General features: G+C 39.4%; 1 long non-coding RNA gene across 1 annotated transcript; it reads left to right on the plus strand.

Annotated features, from left to right (window-relative positions):
• The first annotated feature begins 203 nt into the window (after positions 1–203).
• Positions 204–14,202, plus strand: LOC110210847 (uncharacterized). Its single transcript, XR_002325193.2, has 4 exons — positions 204–315; positions 562–883; positions 12,584–12,702; positions 13,756–14,202. It is a non-coding gene; the product is annotated as an uncharacterized LOC110210847 (long non-coding RNA).
• The last annotated feature ends 5,049 nt before the right edge of the window (positions 14,203–19,251 follow it).

The raw sequence follows: 19,251 nt of genomic DNA on the forward strand, positions 1-19,251 counted from the left end.
AATAAGACTAATTTCTCCCCCAACCTCACCTAATGCAGCATCTGCCATGTAAAATGTTCCTTTCTCAGCAACTACCATGAGTCACTTTTATATGAGTCAGGGTGTTTAAAATGCACTGACTCAGAAAGCAACTGGGGAACAGGGAAAGAAATCCTTGATGAGGTGGGGATTGGAAAGTGGGGGTTGGGAAGAAATCACCTTGATCAGATTCTGTGAAGGAGGAGAAGAATGACAGGAAGACTCAGGACTGTTCTTATGCGAAACTGCAGAAATTAAACACCTCAGGAAATGAAAAGCACAAAACTCTCATTACAGGTAAGGTTATAAACATCTGAATCATCCATTCTCTAGAGTTTGAAAGCTGCTGACCTTCATGGTGAATGAACAGGCCTGTTGGCATCTAATCCAAAGTCATCTCACCACCTGTGCCAGGAGGGAAGGGACAAATGTAGTTGTATCAGTGAAATGGCTTCCTTCAGAGGGTTATTCATATTTTCTTTATTTCTTTTTCATTCTTTCTTCCTTTCTTTTCTTTTCTTTCTTTCTCTTTTTTTTAAACAGTGGGAAGCTTCTCCCTGATGACAGACTGAAGGGCGTCTCATTGGTTAAGCTGGCAGACCATCCTCAGCTGATCTGTTTTGCCATCTCATTCTGTCTGCTGGGAAGACAACAAAATGCGGGCAAGCAGCTGGTGGTGGAATTAGGCTTTATGTACTGAGTGTGGGAGAAGATTTTCAGGCCTGGAGCTGTAATTTGCTTGATCTGGGCATGTGAGCCACAATTCTTATCTGAATCTAGCTTCTTTACAGCCTTTGAGACCCACCCAGGATCAAAGATGGGGTGACATTTCCTTGCATCCTCATGGGATCAAAGCTTGATTTAGGTGAGTAATAAAAGCAGAAGCAGCAGAGGCAGCAACTTAACATTTATATAGAGCCTCAAAGTCTGCAAAGTCTTTTTCCTCACTTCAGCCTTGTGAGATAGGCAATGAAAGGAGTTGATGTGTTTTGCAGAAAAGATTATTGGGAAAAAATACAAGCCTGTCCAGAGAAAGAAACAAAAGCTGTCAGGGAGAAGGCATATGGGAAAATTCTGGATTCCTTCTGTATTCCAAAAAGCTTCCTGCATGGCCAGTATTTGGTGAGGTGAGGCCAAGGCAGGGCCTTCTCCCTACTCTCTGTCAGAGTCCCAAGAACTTGAGTCAGGCAGGTCCATAAAAACAAGCAAAGGCTGAGAAAATGGAAGCCAAGGATTCAGCAATGCTCCCTGCCCCAAAACATCAGACAGGTCTGCAGCAAAGTCATGAACATAAAACAGATCATCACAAACACTGACATGCTCAGAAAGCCACCCAGGAACAACAACCCCCTGAAGATGTATGACACCTCTGAAAAAAAAAAATCCTGTCTGTCTCTTTTCCTTCCTCCCACCTTCAAGCACAGTGGGAGTTCTTCAATATGCATATGTAATGGACCAGCCTATAACATCAGCAAAAAATAACAACTAAAACAAACAAACCCCTGCTTCTCTCAACTCTTACATAGTGTCAGTAGAGAGATTATTGGCTTTCTGCCCCCATCGCTAGTCTGCTTGGACTTCCTTATTATGGTAGCAACTTTCAGCTTTAACTTCAGCTGTTTTCATGAAACTTTCTAAAGAAAGCACATATCTAGAGGCATCAATTAAAAGCAGGAACCTGGATTTAATTCATATTTTTACCAGCCCTTGTACAGATTACTGTATATATTAAGCATGTAGCCAATGTTAATTGAAATTGAATCAGGTCTGGAAGGCAAGAAGTCAGGGCTCTATCCCTGTCTCTGCCTCAAACTCACTAAGTGACTTTAGGCAACTCATTTAATCTCCCTAGCACTTAGTATCTTCATCTAAAAAGTGAGGATGTTGGATTTGATGACTTCGAAGTTTCCTTCCAGTTCTAGAATCCTATTATCTATTTGTTTACTCCCTCCTCTCTCTCCTTCTGTTTCTCCCTCTCTCCCTTCCTCCTCCTCCCCTTCTCCTCCTCTTTCTCTTCTTCTTCCTCCTCCTTCCTTCCTCCTCCTCCTCTCTCTCTCTCTCTCTCTCTCTCTCTCTCTCTCTCTCTCTCTCTCTCTCTCTCTCTCTCTCTCTTTCTTTCTCTCTTCCCTCTCTTCCTCTTTCTCTCACTCCCTCTCTCCCACTCTCCCTCTCCCTACCCCCAAGCATTTATTAATTTATTAGGACTCAGGCATTATGCAAAACTCAAAGAATACAAAGAAAAAGGAAAAAAAATTCCCTGTCCTTGAGGAGTTTACATGCTAATGATGGAGACAACATGTATGGGTAAAGCTACGTAGAATAGTTGTGAGGTAACCTTAGAAGGAATGATACCTGTAGCTAAGGGAACTGGGACTGAGACTGCAGCTTGAAGGAAGCCAGGGATCCTAAGAAGTTGATTGAAGAGGAAGGACATTCCAGGCATGGCGGATAAGCCAGTGCAAAGGCATGGACATGGGAAATGGAATGGTGTGTGTGAGGAAGTGGAAGATGGCAAAAATGACTTAACCATGGAGTACATAGAAGGAAGGAATATGTAAAAGGACTGGAAAGATGGGAAATCTAGGCTGTAACGAGCTTTAAATGCCAGGCAAAGAAGATTCTATTTGATTCTAGAGGTAATAGGTAACCACTGGGGTTTATCAAATACAGCGATGACATTGTCAGGCATGGGTTTTAGAAAAATCACTTTGACAGTTGTCTAGAGGATAAATTGGAGTGAAGAGAGATTGGATGCAGGGAAACCAATTTAAAAGTTATTAAATAGTCCAGGCAAGAAGGAATGAGGATCCAAATTAGGGTGGTGGTTTTGCGAATAGAGAGAAGGGGATGTATGTTATACCATGAAGTTAGAAGCAAGAAGTCTGTCTCTCTTTCTAGCTAGCTACTTTAATCTAATCTTTCTATCATACTTCACTTTCCTCCAGCATCTTACAGGAACAACTCATGCTTAGGGATTCCTGTGATACAGGTTTATGTAGAAGATAAATGGAGCAGAGATCATAGACTTAGAGTAGAAAGGGACTTCAGACATCATCCAATGTAACCCACTCATTTTGCTGATGAAGAACCTGAGGTTTCGAGAGGTTAGCTGCCAAACAACACAGTGGCAAATCACACCCAGGTTCTCTGAACTTGCTGTGGATGTTTGTAAGGTTATCTGACTGACACTGAAATAAAACCACCACTGAGACATAGAGACTAGAGCTGCGTTCTCATCAGTACAAGGAACTTCTTGATGAGGAAACTCCCAATACACATTACCATCTGCACTTACATTTTTTTAAGCTTGGATTCTCGGGGGGGGGGGTGTATGTATGTGTTAGACCTCTTTTGCAATCTAATGAAGACCATGGATTCCTTCTCAGAAAAATGTTAAATGCATAACATAGCATACATTTAATTACAAAGAAAACCAATTATGTTGAAATATAGTTTTCAATACACACACAAAAAAACAAATAAGCAATGGATCCCAGCTTAAGAACTCCTATGGTACAGAATTGCCTGAGTATTGAGAAATGAAGCGACCAAAAGAAATAAGAGATGGACCCAAATCTCTTCATGCTGGGGCTAGCTCTCTATTCACTGGATTTTGTTTTTTTCTAAGCAGATACACATATGAACCCCACAAAGAATGCCCAGACATGATTGTTTTGCTGAATTTAGCCCAAATGGTCTGCATGTATAGACCAAGTCCCACACCATATTAAACACGACCCTGTGTTGTGTGTGAATTGGTAGGTGGTGTTGGGCCATATAGATTCAGGAATGGGATTATTTATTAATGAATGGACATCTTGCTTTTCCAATATACTACCCATGGCTGGCCCCTTAACATGGAATGAACATTAGGGTGATCTCACTGGTTATGTCTATTGGGGAGTCAGAGCCAATGAAGCCTGCACCAGACTCCAGAAACCTTATATGCTCCCAGAGCCTCAGGGTCTATCTTGAATCATAGAATCTAAGGGTTGGAAGGGATCTTAAAAGTAACCCAGTCCAAGCTCTTGCCCAATCCCTTGATGTGAGTAGCACATAGAAAAAAGAATATTGGCAGCTTTTGGCTGAGTAAAACATATTTACACCTCTTTGCCATTGTAATAGCCTTACTTGGGAATGATAATTGAGATCTTACTCAGGCTTTTCTAGTAAATTGGCCCACCTTATATGCTTTTTAAAATTCATCAGCTTCACCCAACTTGCAGATATGGAACAATGATATGTAGCAGGCATTTTAAAAATGTTTGGTGAATTGCAATAAACTGAACTATCAAAAAAGTTGGGGGGGAAAACCCCAACAACCTCTGCTGAATATTCTTCATTTATTTGAGTTGGACTTATGATTGCAGTAGCCAGGAATCCACATGTTAACACAAGGAGGTAGTTTTTAATGGTACAGTAAATGGGATCAAAAGATTTTACTTCCATAATTTCACACATGATGACTTCTTTAGTTTTATTTCCTTAGAATTTCAGAGGAAGCATGCTGAGTTACAGGAAGAGAGAACAGTCTAACTTGGTTAAATTGCAGTGTTTGAAAGGGAATGGGGTGAAATAAGGCTGAAAAGATAGATGGGAGACAAATTAGAGAAAGCATTAACCAGTTTATATTTTTATTCTATAGGAAACAGAGAGCCAGAGAAGGTTTGGAGTAGTAGAGTGACATGGTCAGATATGTGACTTAGGAAGATTATTTTGCTTGCTATGTGGAGGATAAATTGTAGAGGGGAGAGGCTCAAATCAGAAAGGCCAAATTAGGAAGCTATACCAAGATCGAGCCAAAGACGATGAGGGTCTACATTCAGGTAATGGCCGCACAAATGAAGAGAAGGACACAGCTGCAAGAAATATTACGAAGTAAACAGGATTTGTCAAGTATTTGGATATGGTCAGAGAGGAAGTGGGGAAAATTGTCAATGCCTTCAAGGACGTTAACCTGGAGGAGAATAGTTGTGACCCCAACAGAAATAGGAATGTTTGGAAAAGTAAGAAGGAAGCTAGAACTGGACCAAATATTATATATATGGTCTGCGAGCAAGTCACTTAACCTCTTTGCTTCAGTTTCTTCATCTGTAAGATGGGGACAACAATAGCACCTATCTCCCAGGGTTATTATGAGGATAAAATGAGATAATATTTGTAAAGTGCTTAGCACAGTGACCGGCACATTTGTTATGGTTGTTCAGTTGTGTTTCACTCATCATGACCCAGTTTGGTTTTGGTTTTTGACAAAGATACTGTAGCAGTTTGCCCTCTCCTTCTCCCTCTTCTTTCACAGATGAGGAGTGACTTGCCCAGGGTCACACAGTTAATAAGTGTCAGGCTGGATTTGAACTCAGGGTTTCCTGCCTACAGGCCTGGCACTCTATCCATTGCTCCATCTAGCTACTCCACCTGGCACATAGTAGGCACTTAATAAATACTTGTACCCTTCCGTCTTTCCTTCCTAGGTTGGTGCTAGGTCTTTGAATGGAGTACCATATTTTTTTTTTCCCCTCCAGGCATGATGCTGACCACACAATATACCTTTCAACATTAGCAAGTACCAAAAAGGGCTCCTTAGGGTTGTTTAAAAAAGACATTTGTGCCCTTTTATAGTTCAAAGTTGGATGTATTTGTAAGTGGATGAAAGATTTGACTCTAAAAGTAACCGTGATCCAATGTGTGTCAACTTGGAGAGATATTTCCACTGAAGTGCCTCAAACAATGACTGTTCTTGGCCCTGCCCTGTTAAGCTTTTTTTTTTTTTAATGTTAAATTACAGAGAAGCTTAAATAAAAGTTGACAAGCATTTGTTAAGTCAACAAGCTACAGCACCTATGTCCCAGGCACTGTACTAAGCAGTAGGCGTATAGACAGACAAAAACAGTCCAGAGCTCACAAGACCTTATAATCTAACCGGGGAGACAACGTGCAAACAACTATAGACAAGTGAGATATAGACAGGATTAAATATATGTCCTTTTACAGAGTGCTCAGACTTTCTAGTGAGCCAGCTCTTTTTCCCACCAGCTGTTCTACTTGTTTTCAAATTCATGAATATCACTCCTCCATGCCAGGTACCCTCTGGTGCCCCTTCCTCTTTTTCAGCTTCCTTTTGTTGTTTGTCTTCTCCCACTAGAGTCTAAGCTCTCTGAGGGCAGGGACTCTCTTTTTCTTACTTGTATCCCCTCCCCCCACCTCAAGTGCTTAACACAGTGCCTGGTTTGAGAAATGTCCATTGACTATTGAGAATATTTGGAGACAATCCCTGAGGGAAGCCACTCCCTCTACGAAGGACCTGGAAGTATTTCTTGCAGGTGGTGGGATTTTGTTTGAGACTTTAAGGAGTCCACAAAAGAAAAAAAAGTGGGGATAAAGAAAGAAAGAGAGACTTTTAGGCATGGTCAATGACAAATAAAAATATACTGAAGCAGTATATGCTTGTGTGAGGAACAGTAAGGAGGCCAGTGTCATTCAATGACAGAATAATAAGGTTTGAAGGTTATGAAAGGCTTTGAAAACCATGTGGAAGATTATATATTTTATCCTGGAGATAATAGTAATCTATTAGAGTTTATCGAATGGGGAAGAGGTAACATGGTCAGACCTGCTCTTTAGGGAGATCACTGATTGAGGATTGTCTTAATGCAGGGAGACAAACCAGGAAGCTGTTGCAATAATCCAAGGCAAGATGATGAAGGCCTGCATCAGGGTAGTGGAAATATTGGAAGAGACATGTCAGAATGGTACAATCGATAAGACTTGACAATAGATTGTACATGGTGGTGAGAAAATGAGGAGGAGGATGACTAAGTTAGGAGTCCGGTTGTTTGAGAGAATGATGGAACAATACTAGTGAAATTAGGAAGAGGGGATGGTTTGGGGAAAGATATAATGAGTACAGTTTTGAACAAGTTAAATTTAAGATATCTTTAGACATCTAGCTTGAGATGTCAAATAGGTGGTTAGAGATATGAGAGTGGAGGTCAGGAGAGAGGTAGGGGTAAATAAATAGATTTGTAAATCATTTGCATAGGGATGATCATTGAATACATGGAGCTGATGAAATCATTAAGAGAAATAGAATAGAAGAAGAAGAGAAGAGATCCTCGGACAGAGCCTTGGGGAGGCTCACCCAAAGTTGGTGGGCATAGTTTGGATAAAAACCAAGAAAAGGAAAATGAGGAGTAGCAACACAGGCAGGGGTAGAACCAGGAGAGAGTAACATCACTAAAAGCTGGAGAGAAGAAAGTGTCAAGGAAAAGAGATGTCAAAGGCAGCAGAGGGGTCGAGAAGGATAGCTAACATTTTAGACAGCAAATCCAGGATCCATGAGGGTCTAAATGCTCTGTATACAAGGAGGAAAAACATCCCTTGCCTTTAAATAACTTGCATTCTAAAGGAGGAAAGAGCATGTATACAGCTAAATTAAATAACAAATGCCAGAGAGACAAACAGAAATATAGATAGATGAAGACAGGTAGATGAATATGCATACATACATACACACATACATACATACATACATACATACATACATACATACATACATACATACATACATATATACATAGCAGACATGTTAACTTGGGAGGGGAAAACACTAGTAACTGGAGGGGGGTGGGCAGGAAATCTTTCCTGAAAAAGATGGCTTTGGACTGAATTTTGAAGGAAACCCTCTAAGATCTCTCCCAGCTCTAAACCTATAAAATTAGTGTGAGTTCTTAATAGGATTTTGATTGAAATTAGAATAAGTGATTCAAAGAAGAGTATTTTTTAATTAGTTTATTTTGATTTATCAACAATCATTTCCATAAGCTTTTGAGTTTTAAAGTTTTCTCCCCCTCCTTCCCCACCCTCCCCAAGACAGTGTGCAATATGATATAGGCTATACATATACTTTCCTACTAAACATATTTTCACATTAGTGATGTTGTAAGGAAGAATTAGAACCAATAGGAGGAACCACCAGAAAGAAGAAACAAAACACAACAGAAGAAAAAAAAATAGCAAATAGTATGCTTCAATCTGCATTCAAACTCCATTGTTATTTCTTTGGATATGAATAGCACTTTCCATCCTGAGGCCTTTGGAGATGTCTTAGATCCTTGTATTGCTTTTGAGAAGGGTTAAGTCTATCAATATTAGTCATCGCCCAACGTGGCTGTTACTGTGTACAACGTTCTTCTGCTTCTTCTCACTTCACTCAGCATCAGACCATACATGTCTTTCAGGTTTTTCTGAAGTCTTCCTGTTCATCATTTTTTATAGCACAATGATATTCCATTACATTCACGGTTATGGTTGCTGTCTGTGTCTTTCTCTCCATCCTTTACTCCTTACCCCCATTTATGCTTTTCTTTCTCCTTTCCCCTCCTCATTAGTGTTTTGCTTTTGACCACCACCTCCCTCAGTCCCACCTCCCTTCTATTAGCCTACTCCCTTTCCTTCCCCTTTACCCTTACTACTTCTTCCCTCCCTTCTATCTCCCTTCCCTTTTCTTTCCCCTTTTCCCTCCTACTGCCTTATGGGGCAAGTTAGATTTCTATACCTAACTGATTATGTTATTCCATAAAGAAGAGTATTTTAAACAAGTACTCACCACCTTTCTTTATCCTCAGATCTTTTGTGCTTTTCCTCAAGCTCCATAGCCTGACTGCTGATAAGTGAAAAAAAAGATCCCCCCTTTTTCCATTTTGTGGCTCACGAAAATTGAAGATTCTTTGATTGCTTTTATCAACTTGACCAATCTCTTCAAGGAGTGTTTTGAACCGAAAATAGAGCAGGAAGGACAAAACTGCCCACGTAGATCTGCCAAACTAGAGACAATGAAGAGTGGGTGGTACAATATGGGGAGAAGAAGAGGAGGAACTTGAAAGAGAGAACGTCCAATCCAGGAGTCATCGATTACTGTCTCCTTTTTGCTCCTGGGAAATCAAACATGTAAACTAAACACTAGGGGGTCACTCCAGAATGAAGAATGCAAAATTAGAGTTTCAAATCCAATGTTCCTACTGAGCAATAACTCAATTCTAAGCTATCACAAACATTTATTTTCAAACTTTTCTGTTTGCTCATTCATTCATTCATTTTGTGGCAGCACAACAATGTAGAGGAACACAGTGGTCTGGGGGAAAGGAGAGTTGGGTTCTAATCCTGGCTCTGACACTAGTGATCTGAGTGTTCTTGAGTAACTCACTACAGTAGGCCCTACCTTTCTGGGCCTCAATATCCTCATCTTCCATTTAAAAATTTAATGGCGCTCAAGGTCTAATATTCCAATTCTAATTCTTAAATATATACATATATACATATAGATATAATTATTATATATAATATATTATAATATAGATTATAATATTTATATAGAATATTTATTGTATATAATAAAATATAATAAATATTTATTATATATAAAAATATAAAGAATATAGCCAAGAATAACAAAACCCAGAATGAGTGGGGAATATGTAACCAACAGAACCCTAAGCATATCCTGAAGAAAGACAGCTGCATTCAGTTTTAAATATTTAATTACCATTTGCCAATGCTGGATTTCAGAAACAGTCACAACTAAGGTAGTGTGTTTAGGCAGCTAGGTGGCACGTGGATAGAACACTAGGATGGAATTCAGGAAGACTCATCTTTGTGAGTTCAGATCCAGCCTCAGATAATTGCTAGCTGTGTGACCCTGAGCAAGTTACTTAACTTTGCCTCAGTTTCCTCATCTGCAAAATGAACTGAAGAAGAAACTGGAAAATCACTCCAGTGTCTTTGCCAAGAAAATCCCAAATGGGGTCATAAAGAGTCAGACATGACTGAAACAACTGAACAAGGTAGTGTGATCGTGGGCCTGATCCAGAACAGTAAAATGTAAAGGGCACTTACAGAAATACCCCATGCTGTGCTTCTAATTGACAAAAGCCAGTACTCCACGTGAGTTATACTCACAGCAATGACAGCCTCATCCTAAAGCTTGTTTCCTTCTCCTACTGCCTATACCCCTAGCCCCTGGTATACCCCATTCTTACCTCCTAGACAATAGCCAGTCTATCAGCAGCACAGAAAGCTTCTGATTTTCCAAATTATGCTTCCTTCTTCCTGAAGACATTCTTCTAGACTAGCTTCCTTATTCCTTCATTTTCCTTCCATTCTTTACCTCATCCCTCACCACCATTACCATCAACCTTTTTCCCTGGTGGAAAATTCCTAGTTGTGGGTCTAATTTTAAGGAATCCTTGGGAATGTGATCATCACAAAATAGTTTAGGAGCTGGGAACAAAAGCTTTGGGGGGAAAAATAAAGTGTTATCTTGCTTTTTATAAAATTTTCATTTTGTATTTATTTCCAAGTTCTTTTCCCAGAACCGAGTTCCCTTTGTTCTTAAAAAGGCTAATTTGAGAGGGCTGCAGCAGTGAAATGATTATTATTCTTAGGGAAAATTTCCTTGAAGACTAATCACACTGCATTAGCATCTTTCAAACAACACAATCTATTTCTAGGAACAGGGGGAGAGGTAGTTAAAAGTGGAAGGCCAAAGGAAGGACCTCTCCTCACTTCTATGTGATGCTTTGCTGACATCAAATTTCTCTCTTAGAAAGCCACTTTCTCCCTGCTCATGGCTGGGGAGGGAAGACAACAGGGGCAGGAAAGAGTGGGAATCAAACTACCCCCAAGGCTGTGTTCTTTCTCCTTGCACAGAGAAACAGTCAGCAAACAGACAGTAATGATCCTCTGAGCTTCCTCACCCCATGACAACTGCTGATAAGTCAGAAAAGTGGGCAAAATGGAATGTAATTTCAGTCTGCATAGGGGGTTCGTATTTCCAAGGCCTAATTATAACATTATACCTGCTTGCATATGTTTATCTCACAATTAATTATTGGTCCCATGCAAAAAATACAGTTCTTTAATATTTACTAAGAATTTCAACTTTGAAGTCAATATTTACATTCAGGCAGATGCAGAGATCTACATATTTATGAAAAGATGCAATTACACAAACCCTGTATGCAAAATAGCAGATGCAAGTCAATTCAACTCAACAAGAACCTACTACGTGCATGCATCTCACTCAAATACCTCCTGCAATGTTGCATTGTGTCCTGGAGCTACTCAAAGACTGTACCAGTGGGTGGCAAGCTCTGGCATATCCTCCCAAGCTGGAAAGACTTTGCCTATGGGCCTAGAAAGGGATCTTGAGGCTGTTAATTACAAACCTGCCTGGCTAAATTTAGAAAGGCTTTTCACAAGATGGGCCACACAGTGATGGATGCTTTGACCCCATTAGCTCTCAAAAACATCTACTAAGTTGTAGAGGTACTTGCAATCTGTGTCGAGGGAGTAGGGACCTATACTTTTGAAGACACTCTTTACTGATATATGAAAATATTTACTAGTTCCTGGAGATGATACAGAGTTGAATAAGATGTAGTCTCTTCTTCAAAGAGTTTCTTTGAAAGAGGAAACAAGATACATGATGTAAATAACTATAGGAATAAGAAAAAAATTTGGACTGGACCTGACATTTTATTGCTATAGAAATACTGGTGAGTGGCACAGTGGATAGAGCATCGGCCCTGGATTCAGGAGGACCTGAGTTCAAATCCAGCCTCAAGCACATAACACTTATGTAGCTATGTAACCCTGGGCAAGCCACTTAACGCCATTGCCAAGCCAAAAACAAGAAAAAAAGAAAAAGAAATACTGGTGAGAAAACCTTCTCAAGTGGTGAAGATCACCACCTGTTCCAAAACTTGCAGCTTTAGGAAACTGGTTGGGGGTACTAAGTAGTTAAGTGATTTGCCCAGTATCACACAGCCACTGTAACTCAGAAACAGGAGTGGAATCCAGAACTCAGTGACCTGAAGCCAAGGTTTCAATTTACTAGAGTGCTACCTCTTGCACCTCCTGTCCTGGAGTCTGTGAACTTTTTTCAAAAAAGTATTTTGGTAACTGTTTCAATTTATTTGGTTTCTTTGGTAATCCTATATATTTTATTTTAAGCATTTAAAAACATTATTCTGAGAAGGATTCTGTACACTTTATCAGACTACCAAAGGGCTCCTTGACACAAGAAAGATCAGGAACCTTTCTATGGAAAATAGAACACAATAAATACATAAAGGTATGAAGAACCATGCATGTTATGAGAAAGATGAGATCTCACTCTTAATGTCTACTGATACCAAGACATTAATCAATTCCGCCCATACTAAGGTTTTCTCTCCATCCCACCATTTTAAAAAAATTTTATAAACTAATACCTAGAAGTCTCCCATCCTCTATGGTCTCCCCCAACAAATGACGTTGAATTGACTTTGTATATATGTTGTGTTGCTGAATATGTATTCTCATTATTTCCTTCCAATAGGAAATATGCTCCTTGATGTCAGGGATTATTTTTTTAAAATTTTTGTATCTCTAGCACCTAACATAGGACTTGACATATGGCAGATGTTTGATAAATGGTTGGTCATTGATCAATAGGAGTACTTAGCACTTCACAATTAACTTGGAAAACTAGCAAGTAACCGCAATAAAAAGGAGGTTTCTTCCCTAGACTCAAACACATATTTGGCTGGAACAGCTGCTATTCAAATCCTCCTCTGATGTCACATCATGTTATGGGGTGACTTTGGAGTCCATCTCAAGAGATCTGAAAGCGGCATGCAAGTTCAGGTAGGTCTTGTCAAGCTGGAATGACTTTCAATATAGATCCGGTGATGAACTGCACCCTGCAGACAACACATCATTATAAATCTCTTTGAACTTAGAGACACCAGTAGTAGAACCACCAATGTGCAATATTCTTTCCATGTTTCAGTCATCTAAGACCAAGCCCAGGCAAGTTTGGGGAGGGTCATCACCAGATTCTTATTACCAAGTGCTTTTGGTTTTTTTGTTGTTTTGTTTTTAATAAAATCTGCTATGGTTTGGAGGGATGGCTGAGGTTATATTCTGCTTTGGTGACTAGAGCCTCCATACCAATGAGATCATGGGTTTCCGAAATGTTGAAGTCAGCAATAACTAATGAAGCTAGCAGCCTCAGTTTAATAAACAAGCTGACAGATTGGAAATGAGATTGGCAATGCTGGCAGAATGCCTAACTGCGCAATGCTCCCACTGAATCCGCTGGACATATACTGGAAGCCAGACGGTGTTCAGATGAGCATCTTGCTTTAAAAAGCTGTTTCATGTTCTCTTTCGGGACATGAGAATGACAGCGAAGTTAGTTTTAGGCCCATTGCAGACTCTAAAACATCATTTATGGAGTTAGAATTGTTGGGTCCCTCTGCTCCCCCATTTTCTTCTCCTGAGCCCCAATCCACCAGGGTCTCATTAAGCAAATCCAAATTGTACAAAGAAAATCAGGACTGAAATGAAAGCAGCCTGGGTTTGTTTGCAGGCTTCAGGGCCTGATCCCCCGGGGCCCCAGATCAGTGCCTAGCCTTTTTTATCTTTCAGTGCCTTAAAGCTACGGTGGTCTGTTCAGCCTTCTGTGGCTACATATGTCTCTAAGCCAGAATGATTGTTCCTAACAGCATGAACTCAACATTATCCTCCCTCCTGCCTCTTGATTCCCCGTGAATTAAACAGTGGCTGCTTGGGAAGGATGCATACACTGCTAAGACCAGGTCTGAGTTGGCCAGATTTATGGCTTGTAAGACTCAGTAGAAAGAAAAAGCTTACAGTTTCCTTTCAAAATAACATAAATAATTCTATTTTTTTCAGGCAATCCTGAAGACCATAACATTAAAGCTTGCTGAGTAAGAAGGAAAATGATTTAGTTTATTGCCCTCATCGTCCCTTCTGCACGTCCAAAGCTTTGTGCTTTGCTCTCACTATTCCTTAGGCCTACATCCCTTTCTCCACTGTCAAGCTATGCCTGGAAAAATCCTCCCTCCCCATCCTTCAAGACCCTGCTCAAATACCATCTCCTTTATGATGCATGATCCTATCAATAAGAAATTCTCTTTCCTTTGTCACACCTTGAATAGCACTTTGCACGCCTTCTTTAACCTATTCACCTTTTTAATTTTTTTGTCATTGTTGCACAATTATGTGTATATGTATGTATGTATAAACACACATACGTCTGTATGTCTTCTCCCTTTGCTGGACTATGAATTCTGTGACAATAGGATTATGTCTTATTTAATTAGTATAATTATGTGCACAAAGTAGGCATTTAATAAATAATAAAGCATAAGTTCCTTGAAGGTAAGAATTATTTCTTTTTTAAATTTGCATACCCAGGACCTAGCATGAAATCGGTATTTAATAAATTCTTGTTAATTGCTATTTTGATAAATGATTGTTCAATGAATGAATGAAACTATTACAGTCAACTTCATTATGAATGAAGATGTGAATCTTATAGTAACTCTGTGTGACCATGTACAAGTCATGTTACTCTTTTAATTTTCAATTTCCTTCTGCATTAAACAAGAAGGGGAGGGGGTTGATGGTCTGTAAGGTCCCTTTTAGATTGTCGTTTTTAATTCTATGATAATAAGCCTAGAGAGAGGGAAAACTAGGCATTGCTTTTTGGCCTTATGCCATCAACATCTTTATCAAAGTACAGAAAGCATGCTTCTATAGTTTTCAGGTGAGAGAAATAGCTCACACATTGGCTGATGAAGTCAGGTTCCAAATAGTTCCTGACATAATAGAATGATGGGCTGTATCTAATCAGATGCCATTTACTAGGCATGATTATGAAACCATATACTTGAGTTCCAAAAAAACAAAACAAAACAAAAGCAATTCCACAACTATAGAATGAGAGAGATTTGACTATATGACATTCTATGTGGAAAAGATCTTAGGATTGAGTGGACTGCAAACTCAATGTGAGTCAACAGTGTGCCTGGAAGCCAGACATCATGAACTTAGGCTTCAGATAAAAACACTGTTGTCAGCTGTTCCAGGAATATTGCTAGGATGCCACTGGGAATCCCAAATCTGCTGACCTTTGGAAGTTCACAAGATTCTCTTCTAGTCCCAGGGAGAGGCAGGTTGGTAGGGAGAGATAGAGAGGTGAGACGAAGGTACTTGTCACCTGCCTCGTTCCCCCAGCAGGGGGAGCTGGCAGGCAGCTGGCTGGGACAGCTCTCCACTGCATTGTCCGACACTCAGACACTTAGGTTCCAAACTGACTTGCTATTTTTCACAGGTCATTGCTGAGTCACCTCAGCCGATATCATCATACTTCCTGTGGCACCTTTACCCATTGTATCCAATGACATTCAAGGACTTAACATACATAGTATAATACCTTTGATCAATTGTTTTAATAGAAATGTTCTCCCTTGGGTAAGGTGGCTACTTTTTTTTGTTTTGTTTTGGTTTTGGGTTTTTTTTTTGCTAGGCAATGGGGTCAAGTGACTTGCCCAAGGTCACACAGCTAGTAAGTGTTATGTGTCTGAGGCTAGATTTGAACTCAGGTCCTCCTGAATCCAGGGCTGGTGCTCTATCCACTGTGCCACCTAGCTGCCCCCTGTAAGGTGGTTACTTTAAGCGAAATGGGATGATTGATGGACTCCCTCAATCCCCAACCCAAGAGTTTGATTCCAGCCTCACTTTCAAGGCTTCTTTCACATTATTCCTTTAAATATACTCTACATTGGGGGAAGCTAGGTGGCGCAATGGATAGAACACTGGCCCTGAAGTCAGAAGGACCTGAGTTCAAATCAGACCAAAGACTTGACACCTTACATGCTGTGTGATCCTGAGCAACTCACTTAACCCCAGTTGCCAATATATATATATATATTTTTTTTTATATATAGAGAGTATATATATAAAAACCCCAATTGCCAAAAAATATATATATAATATAATATATAAATATATACAGAGCATATATATAAAAAATAAATATATATTATATATTATGTAATAAATAAATACATAGAGTATATATAGAGAGTATATGTATACATAGAGCATATATATATACTCTACATAAATAAATGTGTGTGTATGTGTATGTATATATACTCTACATTGAAGCCAAACTGACTTAAATACTATTCCTTCAATTTTGCATCCATTTTGTCCCTGTGACAGGCTATCCTTTCCTTACCTCCCCTTAGAATCCTTAGCTTTTGGGGCAGCAAGGTGGTGCAGAAGATAGAGCTCCAGCCTTAAAGTCAGGAGGACCTGAGTTCAAATCGAGTTTCAGACACAACACACAACATGTACTAGCTATGTGACCCTGGGCAAGCCACTTAACCCCAATTGCCTAGCAAAAAGCAAAAAAAAAAAAAAAACAATCCTTAGCTTCTTTTGAGGCTCAATGCTGATTCTAACTCCAGTGGGAAGCCTTTATTGATCCTTCTTGTTATTCATCTTCTCCTCTCCAATTGCCTTGCTTTTCTGTATCTGTATAAATATTGTCAGCCACCTCAGTAGAATTAAATTCTTTGGGGGTGCTATTTCTCACACATGATGTTCCATCTTTTCTCTTCATGACTTTGCACTGGCTATCCCCTTTGCCTGGAAAACTCTGCCTCCTTTCCTCTGCCTCTTAGAATGCCTGTTTTTTTTCAGATTTTAAGGACTACCTTCTTCATAAGACCTTTGTTTATCACCCCAGCTAGTAAGGAAAACTACAATGGCCTAGATGAGCTTGTCTGATGAGCATCTGACCATTAATATTAAGCAAGGAATACAACAGGGAGATGCATACTTACCAGCATCATTTACCTCTGTTGTGGAAGTGACCTGGAACAGATTCTATGTTGAAAAGGGATTTCCTACAGATAGTAGTTGTTGGTGCTGTTTGTGGATATCATACTGATTTCATCAAGTTCCAGAGAACAAAAAAATATGTCCTAAAGTGACTCCCAAACCATTCTAGACAATTTGACCTAATTATTCATACAGGAAAAAAATACTACCTATTGTTCAGTCTATGACATGTAAGTAGATAGACAACTTACAAAGCTTGTTAATCAGTTTCTATGTTAGTATGTAGGTATGCATGTGTATAAATTTATGTGTATATATATAATGTGTGTTGTGTGTGGGCTTTTTCTTTTTTGGGATGTGTGTATATATAATGTGTGTGTGTGTGTGTGTGTGTGTGTGTGTGTGTGGAACCTGGGCACTAACTCCACCTCTTTCAATGCTTTCTTTCTTCCTGAACTAGGACCAACTCAATCACTCCACCTGCATCTAATTCACCAGGTCTGGGTAATTCCACAGACAGGTGGTCATATGGCTACTACTCTAACTCTCAGGGTTTTAGGGATAACCCATGTGGATAATTATTCCTACCGATACCTACCAATACTCCCACCAATGTATTTATCGTGAACAAATAAGCCACTAATAACTAATCTTAACCAAACTATTTACTGGAAATGAAAAATAAGCATAAAATTTTATGTAGAATTCCATACTATAAAAAACAATAAACCATAATTACCATCTTCCACCAATGTACAGAATATCTATTGTAAGAATAAGCTAATACCTAAAGTCCCAGGATAGAAAAGCACATGTGGAGAGGCTACAAGTGGTCATAGAAACTCAAAACTATATGCATCCGTCTTCTCATTCTGTCTCAGGATTTGTCCATAAAAGCTTTTGTGTTGAACAGCTGTTTCCACTGTTCAGCTAACTCAATCACGCTGTTCTTGACTAGCATCTCACTGGGTATATCTCATTTGGATTACTTGATCCACTGGGCTTCTTCTCTGGTGTCCTATTTCTAAGCTGTTTTCTGCTCACCTGGGCTTACCCCTCAAGAGCAATTGTAGTATCCATCGCATCCAGCTTCAGCCTTAGCCAATGCTGCTATAGTCTTTCAAAAAAAAATGAATTTTATACTAATGATGGAAAACCTCTCCAACTCTGCTACTTTTCAGGATTCTTCATCTTTTTTACATTCCAACAAAAGATGGTAATGCAGAGGAGTATCTTATGTGTTCTCTTTTCTCTCCCCATCTTATTCCTCTCATCAATAAGCCCTAATGGAAAGCAACATATAATGTCTTTAATGTTTCTTCTTAGCAACATATAGCACTAGAAAGCACTCCAGCCTCTCACTGGACAGCCTGACCAGCAACAAAGCACAATGCAGAGTCACTGTCTTTCTTTGACACAGTTCTGAATTACATTCTTTCACTGCTTTCTTTTTTTTCCACTTCATTGTCTTTTAACTTTTCTCAGCTGTAGCTTTGAGATGAACTACTTAGCTAATGGTTAATTACCACATTCTCATCTTCTATCTATAATCAGATAAATGACACTTATTCCATAATCATAGAAGAGTTCCAGTGTCTATATTTCCCCAGTTATCAATCTAAAAGTTCCCTGGTTCTGCAATTCTTCCTATGCAAATTACCAAAGCAGATTGAGTTCTCTGTTCACCCTCACAATCTACAGCTTGTCAAATGCAAATGAGCAAATATTATCTCAGAACTGTGAGTCAGATTTAATTCAGTAACTGCTTCTTTTTAGAATTTGAAGGAAGTCCTACCCTGGACAAATGAACTTTCAAAACCGACAATTCAACAACAACCCCTTTTTTTGAGAAGCAAACTTATGTCCACATAAGTGAACTACTATTAGAATTTCTGTCTCTGTCTCTCTCTCTCTCTGTCTCTCTGTCTCTGTCTCTCTCTGTCTCTCTCTCTCCCTCCCCCTCTCCCCACACCCATTGGCATTTTGCCAGACTCTGCTGGTACACAATGCCAACAACCACAGTTCTTGCTTGCAAGGAGATTGTAGCCTCATCAGGGTTTTCAAGACACAAACATAAGTGGGGGAGGGGAATGGAAAACAGCATAAAAGTAACAAAATGAATTTCATTTAAAAAAAAAAAACTTGAAGAATTCAGAGAAAGGAATGGTTAAAGAAGGCTGCTGTGATTAGCGAACAGCTCCTTGGATCAGTGGGCCTTAAAAGGATAACTAGCAATTGGTCAGGCAGAAAAGTCTGCATGTGCTAAAGTTTATTTCCACAGCAAGAATGGTACATTATATTTGGCCTGAAAGTTCAGTTAAAGAAAAAATTGCTGCTGAAAGCATATTTTAAGTTACTTGGTTATTTGAAGCAAATAAAATCATCTTGGGAACTAATTAGGATTGAATGGTCACACCAGAATCCTGACCTTAGTTTTTATTAACCTTTATGTAATTTCTTAGATTCAGTCAAATCCAGGTTCTCCATTAACAAAAAAAAATGTCATAAGAGACCAAAGAATGTAAATAGGGC

Source organism: Phascolarctos cinereus, unplaced genomic scaffold (genome assembly GCF_003287225.1).
Source record: "Phascolarctos cinereus isolate Bilbo 61053 unplaced genomic scaffold, phaCin_HiC Scaffold_9;HRSCAF=440, whole genome shotgun sequence".
NCBI classification, from domain to species: Eukaryota; Metazoa; Chordata; class Mammalia; order Diprotodontia; family Phascolarctidae; genus Phascolarctos; species Phascolarctos cinereus.